This window comes from Cydia strobilella, chromosome 1, assembly GCF_947568885.1.
Source record: "Cydia strobilella chromosome 1, ilCydStro3.1, whole genome shotgun sequence".
NCBI classification, from domain to species: Eukaryota; Metazoa; Arthropoda; class Insecta; order Lepidoptera; family Tortricidae; genus Cydia; species Cydia strobilella.
Genome location: NC_086041.1, coordinates 26575991 through 26592744, shown reverse-complemented (window position 1 = coordinate 26592744; position 16754 = coordinate 26575991). Strand labels below are relative to the sequence as shown.

Here is a 16754-nt window from a genome sequence, read left to right as displayed (position 1 = left end):
TCGACACCATGTGACACTGACCACTAAACAATATCATGAATGAGATTAGCCTAAGCTTTCATGCCAGTAACTAGTCTTGAATACCACAGTACTTATACAATTTTAAGTATCTTCTACACGTCCCGATTTACAAGGTGGTGCCCGAACCTCCCGACTGCCTAATGCTCCCCTATCTCCCCTACATATTATTTACGAAAACAATCAAAGAATAAAAAAACTAAACTACATTTAAAAACTTTGAATTTTCTTTATAATTTTCAGTTCGTCTGTTTTTAAACTTTTAACTGGAATGATATCTTATAAGATCTTCTGTCAATATTTTTTCATTACATAGGTACATATCTGCCATATTCTCACTCGTTATAAGTTTTGGTATTATAGCAAAAAAACATCACCAATTTGTACCACATAGTCAACTTTATGAATTAATCGCTTCAGCCTTTGGCTTCCACCTCAACATTAAATGTCTATCGCCGACGGTGTCCCTGCCCCGCATAAACGGCATGAAAAGATGCTATAAATAAACCGTCATATTTTGACATTCCCCGACTGCAGACAGCCTTTGAAAGCGTTTAATTATGGCTACTTCTCATTTAAAATGAGGGACTAATTCGGAATTTTCCCCAAGGCATAAAAGGATACGGACATGGAATTTGTTCTAAAATATTTTAATAATAATATTACAATGAATAGAGCGAAAACTCAGTTGATGACCAATCAAGCTAAACATAGCGTAGTAGTAGATGGGCAGGATATACCTACAATATGTCGACGAGCATGTTTACTCGGGCTAGAGAGCATCCTTCGAGAACAGGCGGTCTATCGAAATCGATAGACGTATCGAGAACGCCTGGAAGAGCTTCTGGTCCATGAAAGCGCTAATCAAGGGTGCCTTCCCTTGTGTCTTAAGCGCAAACGCCTTGTCATGTGCATCCTGCCCATCCTAACCTACGGTGCACAAACTTGATCATTAACTGAGGCTCTAAAATCGAAACTTAAGGTTTGCCAGCGAGCGATGGAGCGTAGTATATTAGGTGTTCGTAGAACTGATCGAATCAGAAATACGGAACTACCCTCCAGGAGCTGCAGATGTAGGCGTTAAGACCGCTAAGCTTAAGTGGGACTGGGCTGGACATGTCTTTCGCATGCACCTGGAAAGGTGGGCCAAAATGGTTACCGAGTGGGACCCACGGAACACCATGGACGTTGCAGGGCGGGGTTCAGGCAGACCGAATAGGAGATGGCGGGACGACTTGGACGCATTCTACTCCAAATGGTGGGAAAATGCCAATGACAGGGTCGAGTGGAGAAAACGAGGAGAGGCCTTGGTCCAGCAGTGGGACACCAAAGTAGGCTAATAAAAAAAAATTATTAGGTGATACCTACGGGAATAAAACTGACATATTTACTTAGTTCTTTATCTTTTATAAGGTGCGAAATGCTGACATCCGCAAGAAAACCAAAGTTACCGGCGCCCTAACTTTCGCGCTAAAAAACAAATGGAAGTGGGCAGGCCACGTCGCTAGGTACGAGGATAACCGATGGACTCGGAGAGCGGTAGACTGGTCCGGGCCGCCAGGAAAAAGATCGAGAGGCCACCCGTACGCAAGATGGGCAGATGAAATAGCGGTAACAGCGGGCCGAGGTTGGCTAAACACAGCCAAAGACAGGAAAAAGTTGTATACCTTGGAGGAGGCTTTAAAAAATAAATCATAATAATAAAAAAATTATATACATTTTTAATTCTAATTATAACTAATAATTCTGTTAAATTAATTTAATTAATGGTAAATTAACTATTTAAGTGTATACAATCAACAATTATAAATGTTAAAAGAAACAAAATGATATGAATAAGTTACATTGAATGTTACATAAAATTATCTACTTCATATTGTAATTAATTATTGTATTATTATTCATTATTGTATTATTGTTATTGCATAGACAAATAAAGCTGTATTAGTATTATTATTTATTAGTATTTACTTAGTTATTAGTTATATTATATCTTTAGTATAATGTTCCAATATTGACGCATTATATCAGGGCAGTGGGCACACAGAATAATATCCCAAACAATTTTACGCGCAGCCAAAATTTACGCTGATTGACAACTCCAAGCCTTGTATAAAATGGTCGGAAAAACCAAAGTGCTCATTATCAATTAAGTTTAATTGATTGAAGTAGCATAATACTTATTTATCTAATATTTATTATTGTATGACATGATAGAAAATTACCCCAAAAGCTGCTTCATTCTCATATGATACTCTTGTATAAGAAAGGCGATAAGTTCGACATAGGCAACTATCGCCCCATCAGTCTGGTTTCTCATATTTACAAAATATTTATTAAAGTTATCGAATGTCGTATTGCTGGGCAGCTCGACCGACATCAACCCCCCGAACAGGCAGGCTTTCGTCCCGGATTTTCCACCACCGACCACCTCCACACACTCAACCAAATCATTGAAAAGTATAATGAATTTAAGATCCCCCTGTATTTAGCATTTGTTGATTACAGGAAAGCATTTGATAGCTTAACCCATTCTGCCATAGTAACCGCACTCATAAATCAAAACATTAATCCTACCTATATAAACCTAATCAAAAATATATACAGTAATAGCACCGCCGATATAAAACTTCAGTACTCCGGTCCGTCGTTCCCTATGCAACGAGGTGTTAAACAGGGTGATCCGCTGTCTCCTAAACTATTCACAAGCACCCTCGAAGAAGTTTTTAAGAGCCTGGCGGTTTCCTGGGGGGCTGAGGGAATAGTCGTCGGTGATAGGAGGCTATCTAATCTTCGATTCGGCGACGACATTGTTCTCTTTGCCCCTTCTGCAGCAGAACTACAGAAAATGCTCCAAGATCTGAGCAACGCAAGCCTTCAGGTCGGACTTCAAATGAACCGCGCAAAGACAAAGGTGATGACCAATAGTAAGACACGAGATAGTGTCGAGGTAGACGGGCAGATCATACATTATGTTGACGAGTACATCTACTTGGGCCAGCTAGTATCTTTCAGTAACAGGCAAGACAAGGAAGTTGAGCGCCGTGTTCAAAATGCCTGGAAGAGCTACTGGTCTATGAAAGAGCTAATGAAGGGTAACCTTCCATTGTCACTGAAGCGCAAACTCGTTGACATGTGTGTTCTGCCTGTTCTAACCTACGGCGCCCAAACTTGGTCACTCACAGAGATCCAGAAGTCCAAACTGAAGGTTTGCCAACGCGCTATGGAGCGCACCATTCTAGGTGTTAAACTAGCTGATCGCATAAGAAACACCACGCTGCGCTCAAAAACCGGCATCGCTGACGTAGGCGAGAAAACCGCTAGGCTCAAATGGGACTGGGCCGGTCACGTCCACCGCATGCATCCGGAGAGGTGGGCTAGCTTAGCAACCAAGTGGATGCCGGTAGAGGGGCGTGGACGGGGCAGGCCCAAACGGAGATGGCGGGATGACCTGGACAGCTTCCTGAACAACTGGCCGGAGGAAACACTAAATCGGGAGTCGTGGAAATCAAGGGGAGAGGCCTTTGCCCAGCAGTGGGACACTTAGTAGGCTTAAAAAAAAAAAAAAATGATAGAATCAGAATTTTCCTATGCCAATGCGACAACGTGCACGTAATTGCGTATGTTTAGTATATCGTCATAGTTACGTTTCCCAGTGCGAAAGAGAAAAGTGCAAATTAACCCCGGCGTCTGTACACTTCGGAGTCAAGTGCGCATTTCCGAGTTTCCACGGCTCTAGGCATGCACTGGCATGTAATATGCAGACTATTATGCGATCGCTATTGCCTTTACTTGACATATGAGGGGCAAAAAAGGAAAATGTTTGTCTACTATCTAGAAATTGTCAATTGAAGGCACGACACGGAGGCATGTGAATAAGATTTATTAAATGTTCTTATATTTTCATTGATGATCATGCAATTGACTTAGTAGTTTAAAGTTAGTATCTACTCGTATCAAAAGCGCTTTCAATAAATGAATATACCTATAGTCAACCTTTTTTATGTTTCTACAGGAGTCATTTCATTTAGCTCATCAATCTCATCATCTTTGCCATTCGCATTTCAAAATAAAGCTTACCTATTTGAAAACTGAGATTTAAAAAGACTTAGGAGTAGGAATATGTAAGTCTAAAACAGTAGGAATATGTAAGTCTAAAACATATGAGAGGTAATATCGACACGATACGTAATAAGGCCCGCTCCAATTCGAGTGTCATTATTGGGTGCGACGACGTTGCACGTTTGGATGCATGCACTTGTTTATATGTTACGGGAAACATGCGTGACACGGCGGTGGATATCATATCATGATCAATCGATTTTATCTCTATCCTCCTGAGTCCCGATGTCCTATTAAAAGGACAAATTAAAATTGAATTTAGAATTCTTCATAAAACATCCATACCAAACTTATATTTCGTAGACAAATTTTGTCAGAAAAATATCGGCGTATCGTGTCGATCATACGCGGATTAAGTTTCCCGCTTTAACGGCTTTTTGCTAATTGTGGTGACACTGAGAATGGGGTAGTTTGACTATATTTTTCGATTTTCAGAAAACTAACTAATAACAATATCAACATTTCAGCAACTTTATATTTCACACTTTATGATCGCTTAATATTTCTACAGCATCACAATAACGTCTTATTCATCTCAATCGTTATACTCCTGAATAGACTTATTGTGCGTGGTTCGTAATGGCCACATGAATGGGGATGGCCTGCCCATGGCTTTTGTCTAGCTCGACTCAGGACATTTATGGCGAGCCATTAAGCTGGCCACTCCAGTCTTATGAAAGTTTTATCTATCTCTAAGAACCACTTGAGGTCACGTTGGGGTTTCATGGAAAAGTTTTAAAAATGTATTTACGAATGGATCGACGGTAAAAGTGAAATCTTAAAGCTGTCCGTGGAACTTGTATTCCAACCACTCAATTAGTTGACTTACCTACTCGCTCAGAGGTTTTTTAGTTGCCGGGGAGATTTTTAAAAGATAAGTTTGTTTTTGAAAAGATTCAGTGTTTATTATTTTCTTCGAAAAAAGTGTTTCATTAATAGGTACTAAAAATACGCCATTGAATCCACCACCGCTGTATTTTATTTATTAAATCAGTACCTATAATTATGTATTTAACAATAACCTGTCATATTGTTACCTGTGCAGTGTGGATATTAAGTAAAATGAAAAATATGAAAACTTTTTTTAAAGAAAGATAATAATGAAAAGACTGGTAAAATGAGAAGAATGGTAAAACTTCAAAGTGAAATTTGTATCACGAAAATAGCTTAAGACTGAGTTGATTTGAAATCGATTGGCGCCATAATAGGCCATTCTTAATATAAATGCCGTCTGCACTTACCTTTAAAGCGACTCCCTTCTAAAGATATAAGTACCGGCTTTAGAGGCGCCATAAAAATAATACCTAGGTACAAGTATAAGAGAGGTTAAGTGTAAGAGCACGTATCAAATAAAATAAAATAAACTTTTTTTACGAATTAAAACTAGTTGGAAGACTGTCACAGTGAAGGTGGTATGGGTCTTTTCTTAGGAAGTCGGTTCTAAATTTAGAATATGAAATTATTTTCCTTCCATCCTTCTTTCTAAACTTATCGTATACTTACGTAAAGTTTATTGGTTGATAATTATAATTAATTATTGGAATGTAAGTGAATTAAGTTACTAATGATACTACTTGCTCAACTCAAAGTAAACGAATCATCCCGGCGGCATTGATAAGAACCAACAGACGGTACAGACATGATAACGAGTATACTAATCCATCTGTATTCGTTATCGGAAGCTATTTTCATCGCTTAGAAATTAAAGATTCCTTGTTTTCGTCAATCTATAGCTTTGTTTACAAACATTAACTTCTTAACATTTTTGTCTGCGTTATCATAGGCTATGAAATACTAGTCTATGGTTATTTAAAAAAATACAAAAAATCTGTCAGAAGTGGGATTCGAACCCACGCCCACAGAAGTGGACTGCGACCTGAACGCAGCGCCTTAGACCGCTCGGCCATCCTGACTGTGACACAGGAGCCGAAATTACAATAAACGTTCTATAAGCTTGATTAAATATACCAAAGGCCAAAGCCCTAAAAAATTACATAATTAAATGAGTATGGTGCACTATCCATGTGACTTTAACCACACTTGACTGGACTGTGATCTCTTTGTATTATAAAACATAAATTGTACCTATGTTAACATTTTAATTTTTTTTTAAATTAATTAAGTCGGCAATTAGGTTTAATTTATGTGGCCGAAACAAGAATCAAACCGTAGGTACACTAGGTACAACACTACTAAATTACGCTTTGTTTCTTCGCATTCGTGGCATATTCGCTAAATCCGGACGCATCTTTCAATATAAGAATATAACTATGGTACTTGTCGATTTATATCCGGTGCGTCATTTATAAATCAGTCAGTAAGTGGTCTTGTCTGTTATTAACGCAAGTTGCAAATAACTCACCTGTTAAGTATGTTGATATGAACTGAAATATATAACCCGCGTCTTCAGCTTACGCGGTTCGTCCTGACCACTAGACCACCCGGCCGGCGGCCAGGCCACTTCATATCATACCATTTTATATACTTCATATCACTTCATATGCTTTTGTGAATCTAGAATGATAATCATTATCAGCTTAGAGAAGTTCATTCCTACATCGTCAATATAATCAAGTTTTTCTACTAACTAATCATCCCCCTCGGTAGCCCTTTAATGCTAACGGGCTTTGGTGCTGGAACAAGTTGGGGAATTCATTGTAAACCTATAATACAATCAACTGGATCAGAAAATAAAGTAAGTAATGAGGTAATAAAACATGCGATTTGGTCACTTGGAAAATTTGAAAAACAACTTTGCAGTGACAGAGTGTGGAGGTACTTTGTTCTGTCAAAGTCGGTGCCTACTGTGCCTAGTTAGCTTAGACAGACTACAATTACGGCGTTAGACATACGTAGGGCTTTCATATAAAGTATATAGGTAAGTATAAAGAGAGATAGATATCTTAGGATACAAGTAAGTTCAGAGCTCACCTTAGTTTAACCAAGTAAAGTGAAATATCTAAGTTCGTTTCCCTCTCCTGGACCTTTCCTGGACTTTTTGTTTGCTTTTTGTACGAAAAATATCCCAGCAAACCACACTGTCCATTCATCGCGTGCTGTCTCTACATTAATCCAATGGGATTTTCATAAAGTTATCGAGCACGAACTTAGTCAAAGTGATTATTATATCTGTTATATATCGAATTTATTTAACTCCATATTTCTGACATTTACACCTATATTTTTTTAATATCGTGTTGCGACATTTGACGTCAGTTTACTTACAGTTTACCCAAAGAGGATAGGTATATACACTACGAACTCGTATTGAAACAAGGGCCTTTTTTGAGCTTTTTACTTAGAGGAACAATACTAGAATAACAACAACAATATTTACTTGTGTTGAGGCCTTTTATTTTTGGTTTTTGTCAATCAAATAAAAAGTTTTTCTACTAACTATTCATTTTGTTTTGTTGAGGTTTTGATCAAGTTTTGATTATTTGTATAATAGATTTTTTTTCTTTTTTTTTTCTTGACGTATGTAATATGTTAAGATTGACGTATCATGATTAGAACGTAGTGATTATATGCTCTTTGATCATGATATCACTGAAATATTGCATACTCGTGTTATTTGTGTATTGTAAAGAGAAAATTAAAATTCATTTAATTGCTTCGGTCATCGCATATGAACAACATGTCGCGAATGTGCAGGAATATGAATCAGGTTAGTAAAACATGTTGTTTTCAAAAGTTCCTTGTACTCGTTTCCTTTCATCGATCCTTAAGTATCCTCTTAGTATAAATTCATTGTAGGTAATACTTACCCACTTGCACGCCTTGTCAGCACTACATAATTACATACTATCATAAATATAATACTGTTTAAGTTCCGTTGTGATTTGAATTTATTATTGTTTGTACAAATATATAAATATAATACATTTTAGATGCGTTAAATTCATTGACTTATTATTACTATAGAGAAGCCATACTAAACAATGAAATTGTTGCAATGGCAACTAGAACCACGCGCCCAAAACGTCGTAAACGCTGTAAAATTCATGGCGCTTACGCGTTTAGGTCGCGAGCTTCACGCTCCGGCGTTTAGGCGCATAAAATACTGGTTCTCTGTGCCGGTTCTAGATACGTTAGTAATAATTAATAAAAATTCAATGGTTAAATTAAATACAATACCATCATACATAAATATCATTTGTATTATATTCGACTATTCATGATAATATATTAATACAATAATATATTTGGTTCTTTATTAAAATTCTCGTATTCTCTTCCTTGGGAAGTTTAAAATAAATCTGGAATCCTAAATCGGAGCTCATAAACGTGCATCCGTACATAATTTTAACAAAACAGTAAATTCATTCACAAACAGTTCCCCCGTCCGGCCGCTCCTTTGATCTACCATGTGCTCAGTTAACGCTTTCCGATGCGTACACGCACGTGCAAATGCAGTATTGCATTTATTGGCATTTCTAACACACAATACGATCAAGACACAGAATGCGTTAACTGAAATAGTATTTACATTCTAATTTAAATCTTAACACTTATGTCATAAAGTTTAAAGTTGCTCGTTTACTCGTTGCAGACTTATTTTCAGTGAACGCAATTTTACTCGTTTTAAGTTTTTAAAAAGCTTATCAGAAAATAAGTACATAGCTTATTCTCGTACACTGGTGTTATTATATCAATTATGTAGTCGTCTTCATAGCCTTCAACGTTAAGGTACACCTAATAGACATTTATGAACTAAAGTAGTGACAACTAAAGCTCTGAATGCTTCACCTTTAGCAGTTTCTGAAATGCCCTATGTAAAATAATTTTTCTTAAGCTAACTACAAGTTACCATGTGTCGATTTTCATAAAACAGGTGTAACAATAACAAACAAGAAAACCTAACCGATTTAAGGAATTAATTAGAAATAGAAATCATATTAATTATGAATACTTAATACTAGGTTATTTACTGCACTAGATGTATTAATATTGTTATGCTGCGCTAGTTGTAATGTTGTTAAAACAAACAGATCGTAAAACACAGTTTTTATTGCTAGAGATAATCGTAACAGTATATTAAACGCGCTCAATTTACCCTGAAAATAAGTGTGAATTGGATTATAAATTTTCGCCGAAGTGTATGTGCATATTGTCCTGTTATTATTAAAGTTGAGTGTTTAAATATTCAGCAGTAATCATTGAAAATATTATCTTCCGCTTCTACATACAAACGTAGTCCTCATTTTCCTCTCCAGAGAGATATATTTTTAATAAAGTTAATATCCAGATATTAACATTATTAAAAATATTTTGACACTGTTTGTCAACCATAGCTATGCCCTATGTTTGATTTTTTCGAATCTCAATTATCATAAAAGTTAGGAGCATTTAAAAAATTGTATGAAATCTGTTTTTCGCTCCTAATTTTTACAAAAATAAAAAAATCTAAAAAAGGGACATTGCTATGGTTAATTATATACATAAAAATATGTTAAAACATTTTCCATACTGTCAATATCCAGAGAGGAAAATGGGGACTACGTTTGTATGGAGAAGCGGCCTTGGCCTATCCTCTTAACATTCAGCGCGAAAAACGCAGTTTCGTCGTTTCGCTTTGAAATACCTTTTGAAAACTATACCTAGATCTACCAAAGTTTTTGAGTACGCTAGTAAAACCAAACTTTTACAATCCTTCATTTACCTATAAACTAAAACAAAACTAGAACTAGAAGTAGGTAGAGTAGTAAACTCAGAACTTACTTGTTTATTTACCATCAGCTTTATTCCTTTTTTAAGTTAATATTTAAAAAAACTAAATGTTTTGATAAAATCTAAAAAAAAACACGATAAATTATGTAAGAAAGATAGATGATTCAGTTTCAAGGGGCTCACTGACTATCAGTCCACCGGCCGATATCGTCCGGCGGACTGATAGTCAGTAGGCCCCTTTAGTAATAATTTAATAATTTCAGTTACGAAACTCAAGCTAACCCCGCAACGTCCCGTCCGGGCTTACACACAATACACATTAACAATTAATGCCCTTACTCGATTAATTAATTAATCGATCCCAGGACCAAAAGCTTTTAGCAAAAATGGCCGTCAAAATTATTTTGAAATAAATTAAATATCGTCCATTACGGTGTTCGCTCTTCTCGAGAACTCCTTATCAAGGCAAGTAGTGCTAGAAAGAGCGGGCTTTATCCAACAGACTGGATACTGTTTGTTGGACTGTTCCCTGGTACTGTTCCCTGGTTTAGAAACTATAACCAAACTTACGCCTATTTCCATGATCCGTTCTTGTTTCGTCAAATTAAACATTATAAGTATGTATACTTGTAAAAAAAATATGTTCAATACGACTTTTAAGTAAAATGTAACTGTACTTTATATTTGCAACTCAAATATTATAAAATCAAATTTAAGATCATGAGATGAGGACCAACTCCAGTCTTGGTTGGTAAAATTTACTGCGAACTTTAACAATAGACATGTTAAGCCAAATATTATAACTACTTTAAGACAATAGGTGTCGGTAATGGTATAGACCAATGATAGGTGCCAGGCGATTCAGGTCACTCGGGAAATGGATGTCAGATCAATTGTGTCTGTGTTATGGAGACTGCACAACTTGATTCAAGCTGTTTCCATGAATGAATACTAGTTTAATCGTTTTAATAACGACCTCTTTTTGCTACAACATTCGAACATAGTTAAAATGTTTGTATTTGGAGGTTTGGAGGCTCAATCCCCTTAACTTAGATTATTGGTGAGGTGGTTGGTTTTCTAGTAGGTATTATTGTTTAATTCGCAGTTAAATTCCCTTGCCGCAATTGGATGAAGACGAAGGAACTGGTCTTACTGCTTATCTAGGTAGATAACTATTAGGTTCTTATAAAGACTTGAGTGCAGGCTAATTCAGTTTTTACTGTCAATGCCATTGCATAAAAATGTTACTTACTCGTACTTAATTAAAATAATCCATTTGTTCCCATCTTACAAGTATGTCTACCCGTCATCGGTTTAACTTATCATTATATTATTGATTATCAGTGGGTATTTAATTTACTGATTTGATAACAAATTGTGGTTGGTTTGTTTTCACAGAAATCTATTAATTCATTAATAACCTGCTATGCAACAGATGACGATGGCAAATTCCATTATTTAACTGCAAAAGAATCACACTCTTTTATTTCCACGTGGCACTAGATAAGCAAGATGCATTACACCGCGGGGCACACAGTAGTAGAGCACTGCAAAGTGCATCACGCGTGTCGTATTCGTCCTGCGGCAATTAACCACCTAGTGGTGCTATTCCAAACGCTAAGTATATGCTACTAACACTACTATAAGTAAATGCGGCTTCAGCTAGGTAGATCCTAGTGTACAAATGACGTCATCCCTTTGGAAAAAATTAAGAGCATTAGTACGAGTCATGTTGTTAATTTTATTTTATTTGGATAGTAAAAAACACACAACAGTAAAAAAAAGTGTAGTAAAATTTGTTGGGTTGGGTATTTTAAGTACATGTTTATTTCTTAAGCGGCAGTCGGTATTTGGCATTAATAGCTAAAATTGGTACAAAACTGAATGAATGCTACTACTAATAAATGAAATCATAGATGGTTATTTGTGCAACAAGAGAGCAAAGTAATAATTCCTGCGACTGCTGATTTTGAGTCCAAAGCAAATGAAAGCTTACCCGTAAGTAAAATTTGTTAGTTACAAAACATTTGCCAAGATAGAAAAAAACTAGCAGACGAAAAAGTGTAGTCATAAATATTTTTTACGTAGTTGAATCTAAAGGTATTTCATGAAAACTTTTGAAACGAGTGCCCTCAAGCAAAAACAACTGTTCCATGTTTAGCATAAAACTTTCACGAAACATGAGAACTAACAGACTTTCTTAGTAAATAAATAAATTAAGAGCGACAGATAAGGTGCATTATGAAGGCAACTTCTCTGAGCAATTGCCTTTAACTTTTCTGGTGTAGTGGATCCTACAAGTTAGGTGAACATTACTCTAAAGTTTAAGATTATTACTTCAAAGCCGGTTTCAGTAGGCATAACGCTACCTGCGTTATAAAAATGTCGCTAGAGACAGTATCAGTGTAGAGTAGACTATAAACATTCCATGTCCATGCACCTTTGACTGGTGTTTGGCATGCTCAGTGATAATTCCGCGCAGAAGCGCCTGGCGCATAGGGTGCCGCTAAGAGCCCTCGTCGGGTGCCAACGTAATGTTTAATTGCCCGGGGACATTGCTAGGCCTGCACCTATGCAAGCGCAGGCACCCTCCGTTACGTCTATAGTCTATTTGACACAAACACTAACTTCGCTCACATTTACCTAGATGTTAGAGATACAACGCACACAAACACAACAAACATCAGTAGTTTGATTTGTGTGTGTGTGACGTCCATATCATTATTAACAAAAGAAAAAAAAAAGAAAAATGAAAGTTTCATTTCATTTTAATCCCTACTTTTTAGGGTTCCGTACCCAAAGGGTAAAAACGGGACCCTATTACTAAGACTCCGCTGTCAGTCTGTCTGTATCTCCGTCTATCACCAGGATGTATCTCATGAACCGTGATCATTTTCACAGATGATGTTGCCGCTATAACAACAAATACTAAAAACAGAATAAAATAAATATTTAAGTGGGGTTCCCATACAACAAACGTGACGTTTTTGCCGTTTTTTGCGTAATGGTACGGAACTCTTCGTGCGCGAGTCCGACTCGCACTTGGCTGGTTTTTTGAAATCTCTCTCTCGTGTTAACCGTCTTCAATATTCCTTAAAATATAAAAGAGAATGAGAAAACCTATTAAAATAAGGACATAATAAAATATTTTCCCTTTTGTATGCGCTAGTAACTGATATGTTTGAAGTCGGTGTCAAGCCAAATTGTGTTTGGCCCTCTTGTTGACTGGTAGAGAATGACTTTTGGCATTATTGTACATATTTGTGCAATAAAGTTTAAATAAATCAGCTCGATAGATACATAAAATACAATAAAAACCATAAATATAGGTATTTTCTATGAGCAGAACACACCAAACGGAGTTTGGCCTTAATGATATGAACCCAACTGATGGCTTTACATCTCGTGTTGGGGTGAAAAGGGAAACACTGCAACTACTTTCAGTGATGTGGGGAAAACGCATTCCTTCGCGGTTACGTAATAAATCCGATGGAAACAGACTGTTTGACCGTTTCGGTTTACTGAAAAAAGCAAAAACACAAGTCAGTTGGGCGAAATGCTCTCCTCTCTCTCTATCTTTCTCCTCCTCTCTCCGTCCTTTAACAAATTTAACTAAGTTTTAGAATATTGTCTTCGGTTACCGCGATAGTTACTCATAAAATAAAACTATGAAAACGGATTATATCGCGTATATTGAATTTATAATACATCCCGACGTTTCGAACTCTTTACAGCGTTCGTGGTCAACGGGTGACTGAGGAAAAATTACAAAGTGCAAAAATACCCACATACTAAAATAATGAACAATCATAGACTACAAACTTTAACGCTGGTTGTACATGCAAAATCGGTTCATAAGGCTAGTTATACACTATAATTATTTTTCAAGTATAGATATATATATATATATATATATATATATATATATATATATACGCGATAAAAACTATGCCGGCTCCAACCCTACACCTACCTAGTTTTAGAAGGTAAACTTAGGAAAAGTGATCCTAGAAATGGAATGTCAATTTTAATATGATAGGGAATAAAATAAAATAAAGGTAAAACAAAAAAATATTTCCGTTACATTGGCTGTACTAATATTAGGTATGTTGAGAAACGACATAATATATAAGTAGCGCCATCTAACGGAAAAAAAAAGAGCTTTTGCAAGACGATTATGAAGAGAGAGAAGAGGTTTTGCAAGACCGAATTGATCCCATAAGTGTCCCGATATCAAAGTTTTGTACGGAACACTAAAAATGATGCTTAATTCGCATTGTTTAAACACTGGCTACTAGCGCCGTCTACCGTAAAGCTCTGCAAACTCTGATGCAACTTGCGCACTTGGAGCCTCCTAGCGACAGTCCGTGGTCGCTGGCATTTTCATTCTTACGTACGTCGATAGATGGCGCGAACTATAAAGCTATAATATTTAAAACTTTCAAATACTTTTAAGAATACGAAATTAAAATAAAACCCTCTTATTTATTAATAGGTTTATTTATTAAAAACATTATCATCATCATAACTCTTAAAAGCCTGGCTCTTGTCGGTGCAGTAACCGCCACCCCGTTCTTCTTTGCCACTGTTTTGAGTTCCTGATATAATACAGCGTTGGACTAAGGGCAAAGGTCAAAGGTTGTCTGGAAGAGATCGCACTTAAGCGATAAGACCGCCTGTTGTTAACTCTATCCAATTGTCTTTGTTTATATTACTGTAGGTACATTTACTGTAAACTATGTGAGGTGTGCAATAAAGAGCATTGTATTGTATTGTAAGCTTGGTTGAAAAACGGTCAAGAGCGAGCCGGACTTCCGAGTCATCCCGGATCGGCAAATGTAGAGAAAAGTGCCTATATGATTTGAAAAATTAAATTTCAATAACAAAACAACGTATATTCGCGACAATTACAGTTTTAATAACCATAAGTTATTAGAATGGTTAACAAATCGAGTGCCGAACACCCGCTCGATTCAAAGTAGATAGATAGATAGGTATATTTATGTACGTGACTTGGGAGACCAGTAAAGTATAAAGACTGTCAATCCACAAAAAAATGTTACAATAAATGGTTATAAATGGCGCCACTTAGCACTATTTAAATACCTTGTATTAAAATTATACTTAATAACATGTCGTTTAGTGAGCACCAGAGAGAGAGAGAGAGAGTAAATATAGGGAATTCCGGCCTAAAGGGGCCCACTAATTACCAGTCCGCCGGACGATATCAGCCTGTCAGTTGTTCGGAACTGTCAACTTTTTGTTCTAACTGACAGGCTGATATCGTCCGGCGAACTGATAGTCAGTGGGCCCTTTAAGGCAGGGGCCTTAATAAACACAATTGAACCCAAACCTCGCTAATGTAACGCAATCTAAAACAATGATCTGGAACACGACTTTCTTTTCGTTTCTTTGAGTTGTTGATTGATATTTTTTTGCCCATTTAAAATTTGATTGACCTAAAGTTTTCAGAATTTTTGACCCAGCAACTAACTTATTTAATCTATCAATTAATTGAATTAGAACATTAATTGGTTTAATATTTATTCCTTATTCATTTTGATCTCAACCGATTCATAAGGATTCGGTATATATTTAAGGTTTGCTTGTTACTGGAGGCACTGATGCACTCACTGTGACTCGTGGCTTCATCGATCATACGTCTTACGACTGATTGCGGATCGCATCTGCGACGGAGGCTGGACGCGTTCGCATTTTACTACTTTGTCATGTCGGTTTTCAAGTTTTGCGTAGACTAATAACATTTAATTACGCCAGGAGGCGTTAAATTTTCTCGAAATTAAAAGGTTTATAATATGTTCGAAGCCGCGAGATTTGACCGAGAACTGTAGTAGGTGGCTATCCCTCTCTATAGATTCGGAATGTTCGCAGTAATACAGAAGAAAAAAAACCAGCCAAGTGCGAGTCGGACTCGCGTTCCAAGGGTTCCGTACATTACACAATTTAAACAATGTATTTTTTATGTGAAATGTCTGTAAAAAACCCGTAGGGGTCAGATCAAAAACTAAGTAATTCAGTCCGACTCACGCTTGACTGCACATTTCTAATAGGTTTTCCTGTGATTTATAGGTAAAGATCTATTTAGTATATTTTTTTCAAATTTGTTAACTTAACAGTTTCGGAGATAAAAGGGGGGGGGGGGGGGGGGGGGGGCGGTCATTTTTTGCCTATTTTCTTGAATAACTTCTAAACTGTTTATCTTAAAATTAGAAAAAATATATATTTGAGATTCTCATAATGAGCTCTTTGATATGATATGTAACACGATATTGTTTGAAAAACTTTATTTTTGAATTTTCTTATTGAAGTGGCTCCCGTGTTTAAAGTTCATTTGTTTACGTTACATGACCGTCTTTGGGTCACAAATGTATACCAAATTTCAACTTAATTGGTCCAGTACTTTCGGAGAAAATAGGCTGTGACAGACGGACAGACAGACAGACGCACGAGTAATCCTATAAGGGTTCCGTTTTTTTCCTTTTGAGGTACGGGACCCTAAAAATGATTACCAAGAAGAAAAATAACTCATTTGGGTGTCTATTGTTTCCCATAAAGTTTTAAGTCATAATGTATGTTAGTCAACATTTGGTCCACATTTTCGTTAGTCATAATTTGGTTTTTCTCAGAAACGCGTAACTTTTCAGGATTGCCACAATATAAACCGAACCTAACCTATCTATAGGATAACCTTAGGAAAATCCTGAAAGTTAACGGTTTCAGAATTATGACAATCATTAATCATCACATTATGACTCAATAATTATGTCAAACAAAGGGACCCCAACTCATTTAATTCTACGGTCTACCATGCTGGAGAATCATAATGAGTGAGCGAGGTGAAGCAGTGAGATGACTTTTTGTGTAATCTAAGAGCAAGCATAGCAGCTTTGTAAACCGGTAAGGTTTCATTTCTGGCTATGCCA

At 36.6% G+C, this 16754-nt stretch overlaps 1 protein-coding gene and 1 non-coding gene across 4 annotated transcripts in view; one reads left to right on the top strand and one right to left on the bottom strand.

Moving 5' to 3' along the window:
- LOC134742282 (kinesin-like protein CG14535) overlaps window positions 1-16754 on the top strand; it is a 326650-nt gene that overhangs the window by 27592 nt on the left and 282304 nt on the right. The gene's annotated exons all lie outside the window — the stretch shown is intronic.
- Trnal-cag (transfer RNA leucine (anticodon CAG)) lies at window positions 5970-6053 on the bottom strand. Its single transcript has one exon. It is a non-coding gene; the product is annotated as a tRNA-Leu (tRNA).